The sequence below is a fragment of the Cyprinus carpio genome, chromosome A9, assembly GCF_018340385.1.
Source record: "Cyprinus carpio isolate SPL01 chromosome A9, ASM1834038v1, whole genome shotgun sequence".
NCBI classification, from domain to species: Eukaryota; Metazoa; Chordata; class Actinopteri; order Cypriniformes; family Cyprinidae; genus Cyprinus; species Cyprinus carpio.
Genome location: NC_056580.1, coordinates 18,940,014 through 18,952,819, shown reverse-complemented (window position 1 = coordinate 18,952,819; position 12,806 = coordinate 18,940,014). Strand labels below are relative to the sequence as shown.

General features: G+C 35.6%; 1 pseudogene; it reads left to right on the top strand.

Moving 5' to 3' along the window:
- Positions 1 to 5,122: 5,122 nt before the first annotated feature.
- LOC109095738 lies at positions 5,123 to 9,545 on the top strand (annotated as a pseudogene).
- Positions 9,546 to 12,806: the final 3,261 nt, after the last annotated feature.

Genomic DNA, 12,806 nt, shown 5'->3' with positions numbered 1-12,806 from the left:
GTACAGTACACTACTTTGCACAATTGACTTTGTCATTAAACAGTAAGCTGTTTTCCATCTTGCACAAACATAAAACATACAGGAAAGAGTTGCATTTCTCTTTTTTACACCTGTTTTATGTTGCAGTGAAGTCTTCATAAATCACTCCTTTCCCTTCTCAGCCATCAAATGTCATTAGCTGAGGTCTAATCACTCTTCTATAGTGCTCTTGTCCCTTTGCTGTCCAACTGGGGTATTTTTTTTAGCTCTGAAACAACTGGGCTTCCTAAAAAAGGGTTAGAGGAACACTGCTATGTAAGGTATCCCTGCCTGGCTCTCTCCCATCCTATTACCAGCACAATCCACCGGCCACTCGTTGTCTCTAGCCAGGAGAGAAGGCAGAGAGTCAAGGGTTTTGCCTGAAGAAAGCTGAATTTTTAGAAAACTTTTAGGTAAACCCTCGGAAAGAGGGCGGTGGAAGAAGGCCTGGACAGTTTCCACTATCATTATTTCTGTTATCAGCTCTTGACTTATTTTTTCTATTTCTCCAACCACACTACTTGACCAGAGCTCTCTTAAAACCTAGTGGAAAGCTGCATGAAGAGCCACCGTTTTCTTTTTGGAAAGGTCTTAAGTTACTAGTATAGACCATGCAGACCACCTGGGATTTCCCTGCTGCTTGCCTCTCTGGGCCTCTCTACCCTGGGCCTGGCACTGAGAAAGGCCTAGAATTCCCGCGTTTATGATGGCAAAGATCGTGTCCTGGACATAAATGAGAAAAACTACCGCAAGCCCTGAAGAAATACGACATGCTGCTGTTCTGTTCTACCATGCTCCTCCGCCCAACTGCAAAAGAGCTGCAGAAACAGTTACAAATGGACTGAATTTAGTGCTGGAGGTAAGAGAGGACAAAACAAGAGTGAGAATGTAGAGTGTAAGGATATAAGACTGAAAGGATTTCAGAAGAGTGGAGTTTTTGAAAGGGGGCAGTAAACTTGATTACTATGTTTTAAATAATTACAAATATTCAGTATTCAATATGAAATTTTGGAGTAAGGTGGGTTTGCATGTAATAATAAATTATAAATGTAACAGAATATAGGTTAAAATAATTTTTTTTGCATGTCCTATGTAATAGCAGTTTAGAGGCCCACAGGCCTGGCAGCTCACTGACATGCCTATCTTCATATCCCCTTTTCAGTTCTGTAATTATCTGGATTAAAAAAGTGGAAATCATCAGTCACCATGTTAATCAGGCACTTCATGTTCAAGGACACCTGTTTCTAAGGGGCCTTCTGAATGGTCGGCAGTAGAGAATTGGCTTTTAAAAATTCAGCCATTTAAAAACTACTCGCATCACAATGAAACCAGAACACTGAGGGTATTTTATGGAACAAGAACACTTTCTAAAATGATTACATAAGTGTGGCCTCCTTAAGTCTAAATTCATGGCTCACCGGTTCACATCTAGACAACCAATGCCCAGTTGTTGGGGAAACTGGGATGTTACTCCATGTACTTCTAATTTTCACTGAAACCATGGCATGCCCACACGCACCCCTCAGGTCAAATGATATTGTGGTTACATATTAATTGACACTTTTGATTCTAATTTCATTAGCTTTCTTTTTAAGGTCCGTGATCCTCCAAATGAATAATGCAGCTGCATGCACCTTCTAGTTATCTTTAGTGAAACATTATGTACTGTAATTAAAGATATTTCTAAAACAAGTAAATGTAAAGAAGAGTTTAGCACTGCCTTGCAATAAAAAATAAAAACCTTTCATTGCAATTTTTTAGTTTGCTTTAGTGTGTGGGTGGGTGGGTGGTGGGGGGGGTGGGGTTTTGTTAGAGGTTGGCTTTGGGGGGTTAAAAGAAGTTGTCACCATCTAATGATAGAAAACTGGGCTGAGGCTGAGGCATATGGCATTAACACTAGAAGGACAGACAGACTTAATGGAAAAGTACCATGCTGTCTTTTCTGAGAAATCCAAAATAATATATAGTATAGTATACCTTGGTACAACAATAAAAGTATTAGCATCTAACCAGAATCTAAATATAAAAAATATAGTTTATAAATAAATGATTGTTAAGTACAAATGAGAGTAATAGAAGCTATCCATTATGGTTCAGAATAGTACAGTACCCAGAATGTATCACAGCATAAGGTTCTAGACTGGTAACTCTTTTATTTTTAATATATTTGACATTCTGAGGAGAATACTATGGTGGCCACCGTGGAATACCTGAGTTAACACAAACAGGACATAACAGCTCCATTAATATCAGCACAACAAAATCAGGTACTCAGGCAAACATACATGCAAATGACATGGCTGCTTAAAAATTAACTGTAATTGGTACCAACCTCTGACTTTAAGGAATAGTAATGAAGTAATGTATCTCAGAAATAATGTATCTCCTCAATGCAATCCTTTTTTGTTACAATATACTGAAATAAAGTAACACAACATAACGTAACCTCTATCATAAAACAGCAAATTACTTGCAGAGAAGCATTGTTTTGCTAATTATGTGAGTTGTACTATGGCCCTGTTTTACTGGATAGATTAATTTGATGGTTGGAGGTATACTGGTGTACCCATGCTTACATGTGAAATGCGATGCAGTGTATAGCACATCTCACATACTTGTATTCTTCTGCATTTTTAAACATTTCATGCTCCAGTGGAAAGTCAGAAATTTCCATCACCTCTCTCTCTCTCTCTCTCGCTCCTCTCTCTCTCTCTCCTCTCTCATCTCTCTCTCTCACTCCATTTCTCATATTTTTCTCATGTCCTTGAGTATGTCTTAAAGGAACAACATCATACTTTTCTGTGCTGGAAAAGAGAGGAAATATAGTGTGTATCTGAGACATGCTTTATACTGTATCCAAAAAGATTACTCATCTGTCCAAACTCATTAAATAATTAATTTAACTAGTACTTTTATGAGTACATATTCATTTGTCATTCAAATGTGATTCAAAATCATTCACAGAGCATCACTTGGTTCAAATCTGGAACTGAAATGACCAAGAGAGAAAAGTATGACATTATGTAAAGTAAAGAGAGGCGATTTGAGAGGTTGTTCAGTGCTGCCAGTAATGTAGACGCTTTAAGAAAAAAATCCCCAGCATTCCAAAGCAGTACTGTTAGGTATGCTAAATTGCTTTAAATGTCAATACAGACCAATGCAGAAAACACTCAGCGTTCAGCTAAATGTTTACATTGCTTTGTGAAATGTAGAAACCATGGAGAATTGGGTTGCACTGCAATTTCTGAATGGCTTTATTGTTTCAAATCTTCAAATCTTTTGTGTGATAAATTGAAAGGAACAATACACGTGTAACTGGAAATAAGCATTCATGAATGTAAACATAAAAAATTGGGAAATTCTGGGGTGTGATTTTCATTCACATTTCATTCACTTTAAAACACATAAAAGGAACGTCCTTTCTTTTAACCCCAAATTATGGAAACAAAATGGAACTGAATTCAATAAAGCTAGGATATGATTTACTGTAAATGTGTCTGGCATAGGACACGCATGCCATCTAGTGGTTTCATTTAGCAACTTAAATTGAACAAATATAGAACAGAGAACAATGAACAAGTTCTCTCTCTAGTGTTTTCTTTCTGTTTTCCATTGTGATGGCTGATTGGCTAAATCTTAAAGCCTCCACCTGTACAACTCGTCACAAATGGCACGACTAAAATCCTTAAGAACTAACACCAAGTTCAAGCATAGCCTAAACCAACGGCCTAGTGAGAAAAACATTTACAGTGTAATCTGCTAACTGTGATGCTTGTTATATTGTTGTGAATACTAAGCAATGGAACATTAGACAGTTATTCGACAGGAATCCTTGAGACAGCTGGTCCTAATTTGGGCATGAGCATTGCTGGCTCATTTCTGTGACAACAAACTCTATTTAAAGTCAAACAGACTTCAAAGTTTCAGTTATAATATGTGATTTTGATTTAAACGTAACAAGTGTGAGGAATGGAGACAAAAGAACATTTATAGAAGCCTATGGGCATAATTTGATTACTTATTAATTAATTGATTATTTATTTAATTGATTTATTTTTTATGAAATAATTTATTTATTTATATAAAAATCCAAAATCCAATTAGAAAAATCCAATTTAAAAAGATTAAACACACATAGTATAACGCAAGTTTAATGGGTCTCTTTGTCAATTGTCTGTTTTCAGAGAAGCGTGAAAGACAGTCTGACTTCAACTAGACCTCTTACAGTTCTAATAACTGATTGTACATGTACACTATACAAAAGTGATTTTTCGAGTTGTAAATAAAACAAATATTACTGGAATATGTTTTACAAGAAAATGCTATTTCAGTCTTTCTACTTCAAAAACTGACCTTTAATTTTGTGTCTTTGTAATTATTTGAGAAATTTACTAGGAATTTCTGAGTGAAAATTGTTTCTACAATTTTATAGTGTATTTGACAAACAGCCACATGTCCTGTATGGGAATAATGTGAGGGTTCCTGCCTCCTTTAGGGATCCCAGTTAAGACTTTTGGCAACTTTTTGTCCAAATGGCTTTCCACAGCTCAAAACACCAATCACCAAACACAACAGCAAATGTACATTGTGAGCTTAACTTGCCTGGAGAGACATTCCTAAACTAAAAAAAAAAAAAAAAAAAAAAGCACTGATTCCAAAAAACACACACACACACACACACACACACACACACACACACACACACACACACACACACACACACACACACACACACACACACACACACACACACACACACACACACACACACACACACACACACAGAGGTGTCCGGTTACAGTACAGTACACTACTTTGCACAATGACTTTGTCATTAACAGTAAGCTGTTTTCCATCTTGCACACATAAACATACAGGAAAGAGTGCATTTCTCTTTTTTACACCTGTTTTATGTTGCAGTGAAGTCTTCATATCACTCCTTTCCCTTCTCAGCATCAAATGTCATTAGCTGAGGTCTAATCACTCTTCTATAGTGCTCTTGTCCCTTTGCTGTCCAACTGGGGTATTTTTAGCTCTGAAACAACTGGGCTTCTAAAAAAGGGTTAGAGGAACACTGCTATGTAAGGTATCCTGCCTGCTCTCTCCCATCCTATTACCAGCACAATCCACCGGCCACTCGTTGTCTCTAGCCAGGAGAGAAGGCAGAGAGTCAAGGGTTTGCCTGAAGAAAGCTGAATTTTTAGAAAACTTTTAGGTAAACCCTCGGAAAGAGCGGTGGAAGAAGGCCTGGACAGTTTCCACTATCATTATTTCTGTTATCAGCTCTTGACTTATTTTCTATTTCTCACACTACTTGACCAGAGCTCTCTTAAACCTAGTGGAGCTGCATGAAGAGCCACCGTTTCTTTTTGGAAAGGTCTTAAGTTACTAGTATAGACCATGCAGACCACCTGGATCCTGCTGCTTGCCTCTCTGGGCCTCTCTACCCTGGCTGGCACTGAGAAAGGCCTAGAATTCCCGCGTTATGATGGCAAAGATCGTGTCCTGGACATAAATGAGAAAAACTACCGCAAAGCCCTGAAGAAATACGACATGCTGTGTCTGTTCTACCACGCTCCTCCGCCAACTGCAAAAGAGCTGCAGAAACAGTTACAAATGACTGAATTAGTGCTGGAGGTAAGAGAGGACAAAACAAGAGTGAATGTAGAGTGTAAGATATAAGACTGAAAGGATTTCAGAGAGTGGAGTTTTTGAAAGGGGGCAGTAAACTTGATTACTATGTTTTTAAATAATTACAAATATTCAGTATTCAATATGAAATTTTGGAGTAAGTGGGTTGCATGTAATAATAAATATAAATGTAACAGAATATAGGTTAAAATAATTTTTTTTGCATGTCCTATGTAATAGCAGTTTAGAGGCCCACAGGCTGCAGCTCACTGACATGCCTATCTTCATATCCCCTTTTCAGTTCTGTAATTATCTGGATTAAAAAAGTGGAAATCATCAGTCACCATGTTAATCAGGCACTTCATGTTCAGGACACCTGTTTCTAAGGGCCTTCTGAATGTCGGCAGTAGAGAATTGGCTTTTAAAATTCAGCCATTTAAACTACTCGCATCACAATGAAACCAGAACACTGAGGGTATTTATGGAACAAGAACACTTCTAAAATGATTACATAAGTGTGGCCTCCTTAAGTCTAAATTCATGGCTCACAGGTTCACATCTAGACAACAATGCCAGTGTGACTGGATGTACTCCATGTACTTCTAATTTTCACTGAAACATGCATACATTTATGTATATAAATAGGTTATATATATTTTATTAGTTACTTTAATTTAGTTTTTTTTTTAATTGAACACACACACAAAGAAACAAACAAATAAATACATAAAATGCTGTTACAGTACTAATCATGATTTGTTTTTCCACAGTTAGCTGCTCAAGTATTAGAGGAAAAGGATATTGGCTTCGGAATCGTTGACTCCCAAAAAGATGCTAAGGTTGCCAAGAAACTAGAAAATTCGTGAAACATATTGTAAAATATAAAAACAACAATGAAATCATTAAAAACAAAATTAACAAAAAAAACACAAAAAATTACAGAAAAAATCCGAATAAACTAATTAAAAAAACTAATTTTTAAAAAAATGTTTAACAATTATTTTGGCTATAAATGTCTAACAATTATATTGTTATTATAAATGTATTTATGGAATTTACAGGCCCCGTGAAGTATTAAGATAAGATGTCAAACATTTTAAACACTTTTCAGCCATCTGTCTTCATTGCATCTTAGTCCAGGATAAGCATTGCCTTAAAACATCTCCTAAAATCCTCAGTAAATATCCCAGTAAAACAAATTTTAGAACAACATCAATGACTTTTGGGAGATTTGCACGAATGGATGCCAATAAACTGTACAGTGTACGTTTTACTGCAATGATGAATGTCCATATGTTTCATTGGAAGGTTTGCATGAGGAAGGTAGCATGACCGTGTGATTGATTCTTGTTTTAAGGAGGACGTGTGTGGATTGATTGAATTTGATGGCCTGCTCGCTGCAGACACTCTTGTGGAATTCCTTCTGGATGTAAAGAATCTGTATTTATCATAAATCTAGACATCTAATTGTTGTAGTGCTTTTATATGTCATTTCAACTTTCTGCCACCCTCTCTCCCTCATTCTTTAGCTGATGGAAGATCCAGTTGAGATAATTGACAATGCTCAGGAGTTGCGAGCTTTTGACCGTATGGAAGAAGACATCAAACTCATTGGTTTCTTCAAAAGTCGTGACTCTGAACGTATGTATGTGTGTGCAGACTATGAGCGACAATTATATCCTTCAGCTGCGGTTATCTGATCTCTGCACTTTCAAAACACATACCTACATAGTATGCAATAAATTAATACCATGCAATAAATGTTAACACATTCATTTTTAAATATCTGTACATTCCAGTTATGCTTTTTAAATGCACAATGAAACCTTATAAGCTCTCTTGAGCATTGTAGGGCTACTACTCTTTCAAGCTATAGTTGACATTTAGAGGTCATTTATTTCAAGTCACCACTCTGGAAGGCTACAAAAATAAAGGTTCCAGTTATGATCAAAAGGGAATTTACATTTTTTGATGCAGTTGCCTTTTAGTAAACAAACAAATAAATGCTTGTTCATTTTAATTTTCTCTCATTTCCTCAGATTATCTTGCATTCCAGGAGGCAGCTGAACAGTTTCAGCCTTTTATCAAATTTTTTGCCACCTTTGAGAAATCTGTGAGTATTGCATTTTTTATATTCTGTTTATGTTCAGAAGATCTTCAGGCTATCATTGTGCCATTATTGTCTTTTGGGGACTGGAGAATTCTCTTAAAACCACTGATGGTAGATTTTAATTGTTGCATTTCAGGTTGCAAAAGAGCTGACTCTGAAGATGAATGAGGTGGACTTCTATGAGCCCTTCATGGAGGAGCCAGTCACCATTTCAGACAAACCACACTCAGAGGAAGAGCTGGTGGCCTTCATAGCCGAACACAGACGGTAATCAGCAAAAGCTAATCTAATGATATTCTGAAGGTTGGATAGACAGATATGTGATACTGATCTTACAGTACATACTGATGGTATCTGTTGACCTCCACAGACCAACTCTAAGAAAGCTCAGGGCAGAAGACATGTTTGAGACCTGGGTGAGCAATAGTTTTTAAAAGAAAATTTTATGGAATTGTATGATAGTTATATTTTATATGACTATAATCATTCATTGCACAACTATCTGAAAAACTTTCAATCTGGTGGTCAGATACTTACAGTACTAATACCATCCATGGCAATGCTCTTATCAGTCTGCTCATGTAATAAGTGGAATAGTGAAAGTCAGCTTTATCCCAAAAAGAGGAATACCTGTGGATATCATAAAGCATTGACACACTAAAATAATTGCTTTTTTTTTTTTTTTGCAGGAGGATGATTTGAATGGAATTCATATTGTAGCCTTTGCAGAAGAGGAGGACCCTGGTATGTATAATTTCAGGGCATCTCTTCATTCATTATGAACCCAAATTATATTCATTTAGTGTGAGCATCATCAAAAGGACTTGACCTTGAATATGGTTTTCAGATGGTTTTGAATTCTTGGAGATTTTGAAGGAGGTGGCCAGAGACAACACACACAATCCAGACTTGAGTATTGTGTGGATCGACCCAGACAACTTCCCACTGGTGACTAAAACAAGTCTGGATAGATGCATGACGATATATTGTGTCATTACTGCTGTGATGTGAAATGGATGACAAAAATTGAAATAAAAATTTGTTTCTTTTCTTAGCTCATTCCTTACTGGGAGAAGACCTTCAAGGTTGACCTCTTCAGACCACAGATTGGTGTAGTTAATGTTACAGATGTAAGTGCTTTACTTTCATTTTTAACCCAGTCTGCAGAATTCATTATGAAAGCCCACTTTCTCATACTTATTGGTCCCACTGTTATGTCCTCTATGACAGGCGGACAGTGTCTGGTTGGAGATACCTGATGATGATGAGTTGCCATCACCCGAAGAGCTGGAAAACTGGATAGAAGATGTGCTCTCTGGAAAAGTGAATACAGAGGATGATGATGATGACGAAAAAGAACATTAAAATCAAAATCAATATCATTACAAAGATGACGATGATGATGATGACGACGATGATGATGATGACGACCATGGTGGTGATGACGATGATGATGACGATGATGATGACGATGATGAATGATTCATATACTGTGAACTTAAAGCAAATCTGCTGAAAGAATTTGTCTTTTACAGCAAAATCATTTTGTACATTTTGTACATCAGTGGATAAACTGCAGTGTTCTTAATGGTAAACTGAAATTATACACGTCAAAATGACTCTTATTTATATAGGTGAAAATCATTTATTTTAATCCCTTCTAAACTGGAAATTGATAAAGGGATTCAAATGAAACACTGTGGTGTAATTTTGTCACAGCATTATATATATGTACATTTTCTACTGTAATCAATTACACAAGACAATAAAACTTTACAACTGGGAAGGAAAGCGTGTTCCTATTTAACCATGTAAGGCCTTATGGGGTTTCATATCTATACGATTTGACACAGAACAGACAGTGACCTGGGTGGTTAGAGTCCTTGATGATTTTTGCAGTTCTGAATCATCATTTCCTCAGCAGTCGCAGATGCTACAGCCATTGTATGGCTTTATTCACCTGAGCTTGTGTGTACAGTCCAGTTCAGGTTTTGAGAGATGTGTACTCCAAGGTATTTAAAGCTGCTCACCCTCTCCATGAGGGTCCCGTCAATCATGAGTGAGTGAATGAATGAATGATTGAATGAATGAATTAGGAATTTATATAGCGTTTTATTATGTACTACTGTATACCCAAAGTGCTTTACAATCATATCAGTGGTCTCTTCTCATCCACCACAATGCATACACTCACCATACACTAGCTATAGATGGAGAGGAGAGAGAGTGATAAGTTCAGTTCAGTGGACGGGGATTATTAGGAGGCCATGATTGATAAGGGTAATATGGATGGGCAGTAGGTCTGCTGCTATCTCTTTCTGAAGTCTACAGTCAGCTCCTTGGTTTCCCATTGTTGGAGATGAAGCCCAGAACCACCATGTCATCAGCAAGTTTGCCAATAGAAGTGGTCAGATGTGTAGAGAGAGTAGAGCAGGGGACTCAGGACACAATCCTGTGAGGCTGGAGATGAACTACCCTCACTACCTGCATGGGGTCTGCCTGTGAGGATGTGGGTAAAGGAAGAGAGCAGGACATGAGTGATAGCATCCTCAGTAGACCTGTTGTGACGGTAGGCAAACTGAAGAGGGTCTATGGGAATGGGGATGGATTTGTTTCATAATTTGTTTTCAAGACCTTCATAAACAGTGACATTGGGGCAAGTGGTCAAAATAAGTTTCTTTAAATTGCTTCTGTGTAAACAATGTTTATTGTGTCAAGATTATTGTCATTGTGAATAAAGTCGGACGATCAGTAATTAATTACAAACGAATCAACACTCAAGGTATGTTTTATTATAGTAATTTAAAAGGGTTGCTCAAATATTTAATGCAGTAGTATTTAATTCAATTTATTGTCACAAATTATTTTTTACACTGCATTCTTAATAAGCTATGATAATGACATATAGGGTGTATTTTAATCAAACTTTTCTTCTATCTATGCCAGAGAATTGCATAAGAATTGCACAATACTAATTGTCTTTTTGTATCTACATAGTAAAACAAACAAAAAAACGAACATCACAATACCTAATGCCATTCTAATAACCATATTAATACCAAATACGCATAATTTTAAATACACCAGGTTTTGTTTTTGATTTTTGCTACCAACAATTATAAAAGAATGTTCCTTTCCTTTAAAATGGTGTGCTGTCACCCTACAAGAATAATAATTATATATAGAATATTTGATTCAATATAATTATATATTTATATATGCGCTATATATATATGTCTTGGTGGGTTTTCACAGTTAGCTATGTCTTAAGTGAACATTAGAAAATGCTGGATAAGTATACACAGTCAGTATATTATATCTTCATTAATATGTTTAATGCAGGATTAATAAGCTTATATTTTACATACACAGATCATTGTGTTAAAAATGATGCACACACACAAAAAAAAAAAAAAAAAAATACAAAATAACAACTAATACCAAAAACATGTAAAAATGGTAGAAATCAAACAAAAAAATTGTAAATGTAGAATGAAGACCAAAAAGAAGCAAGGGGGACTTCCAATCTCATAGTTTGCTGATGGGGTGGATTCATTTAAAGGACAGCGAAATGGAAGGGCAGCCGGGGTCCTTTAAATTAATTTACCCATGAGCAAGATGAAGGGTGAAGATTCTAGCAAGATGACAGATTTGAATTCTCATAAAATGCAGTGAGATTATTTTTAGGGGATATTGAGGATTGGAATGAGCTTTTTAAGAGATGTTTTGTTGAATAAAAATGCACAGTACACAATCTTCTAGCCTAGAATGCGACAGTATAGCATTCTATATGAAGCACAGACTTTATTAGTCACAAAATACAAACGTTTTGTTAAAAAAAAAAAAATCCATTATACACAATCTTCCAGCCTAAAAATGAAATCATTATGTACATTAACAATACTTTTAGACAAATATAATGTGATTTAATGAAAACTTATATGAGTGGTGGACTGTCAGGCAAACAGTGTTTGATTGATGATGATGATATCGATGATGATAACGACAACAACAACGATATTCAGATACTGTAAACCTCAAACAAATCTGCTGAAAGAACTTTTCTATGTCTTTTACATTTCCATTTATTATAATCAACTCTATACTGGAAATTTTTAAAGGGATTCAAATGAAGTATATCACCCTACTACACATTTTCTACCATAATCACACATTTACAATAACAAAACTTTACAACTGGTTAGAAAAGTGTGGTCATATTTAATTATGTAAGGCCTTATGGGGTTTCATATTTATACAATTTGACAGGACATTTGACAGATTTGATTAGTCAAATCCGCAGCAAAATATATTCTGATCTAAATTCTGATTATGAATTTAGCAATGATCGATGAACTTATTAGAAAATCCAGCGAACAGTGCCTGTTTAAGAATTTGCATATAAGTATTATTTGATCATTTATTAAAATAATCAGATATTTTTATGTAGTTAGATTAAGACTTAAGGTTGGGTTGACAGGTGTGTCAGTTTAGAATGCATTGTGAAAATATTTACTCTCTTACTCAAACTGTTTAAGTCAATATAAACAGGTTTAAATTGCTTCTATACAAACAATGGTTCTATGTGGAAAGTATTACCATTGTGGATAAAGGCTGATGATCAGTAATCAAAATCTGTGAGTGTTTAAAAATACATTAATTAGTAATAAAAAAAACAATTATTGTTGTTCAAATATTTAATACAGTAGTGTTTAATTCAATTTGCTGTGACAAATTAGTCTTGACACTGCAGTGTCAATAAGCTCATGATAATGACATGTAGAGGTGTATTTAAAAAAAAATTGCATATATATATATATATATATATATATATATTTACACACAGTGGTTATAGAAAACAATCACATCTCCTTTAAAATAATCACATTTTGTTGCTTTGCAGCCTGAAATGAAGAAAGAGAAAGTTTTTGTTTTATCCAACTGTATTTATTTAGTGCAACTTAAAACATCCAAGTGAAAGATATAACACCAACATGTCAGAAAGAAAAAAAAAACTGAGTTGTAAAAAGGATCACCCCCTCCTTAA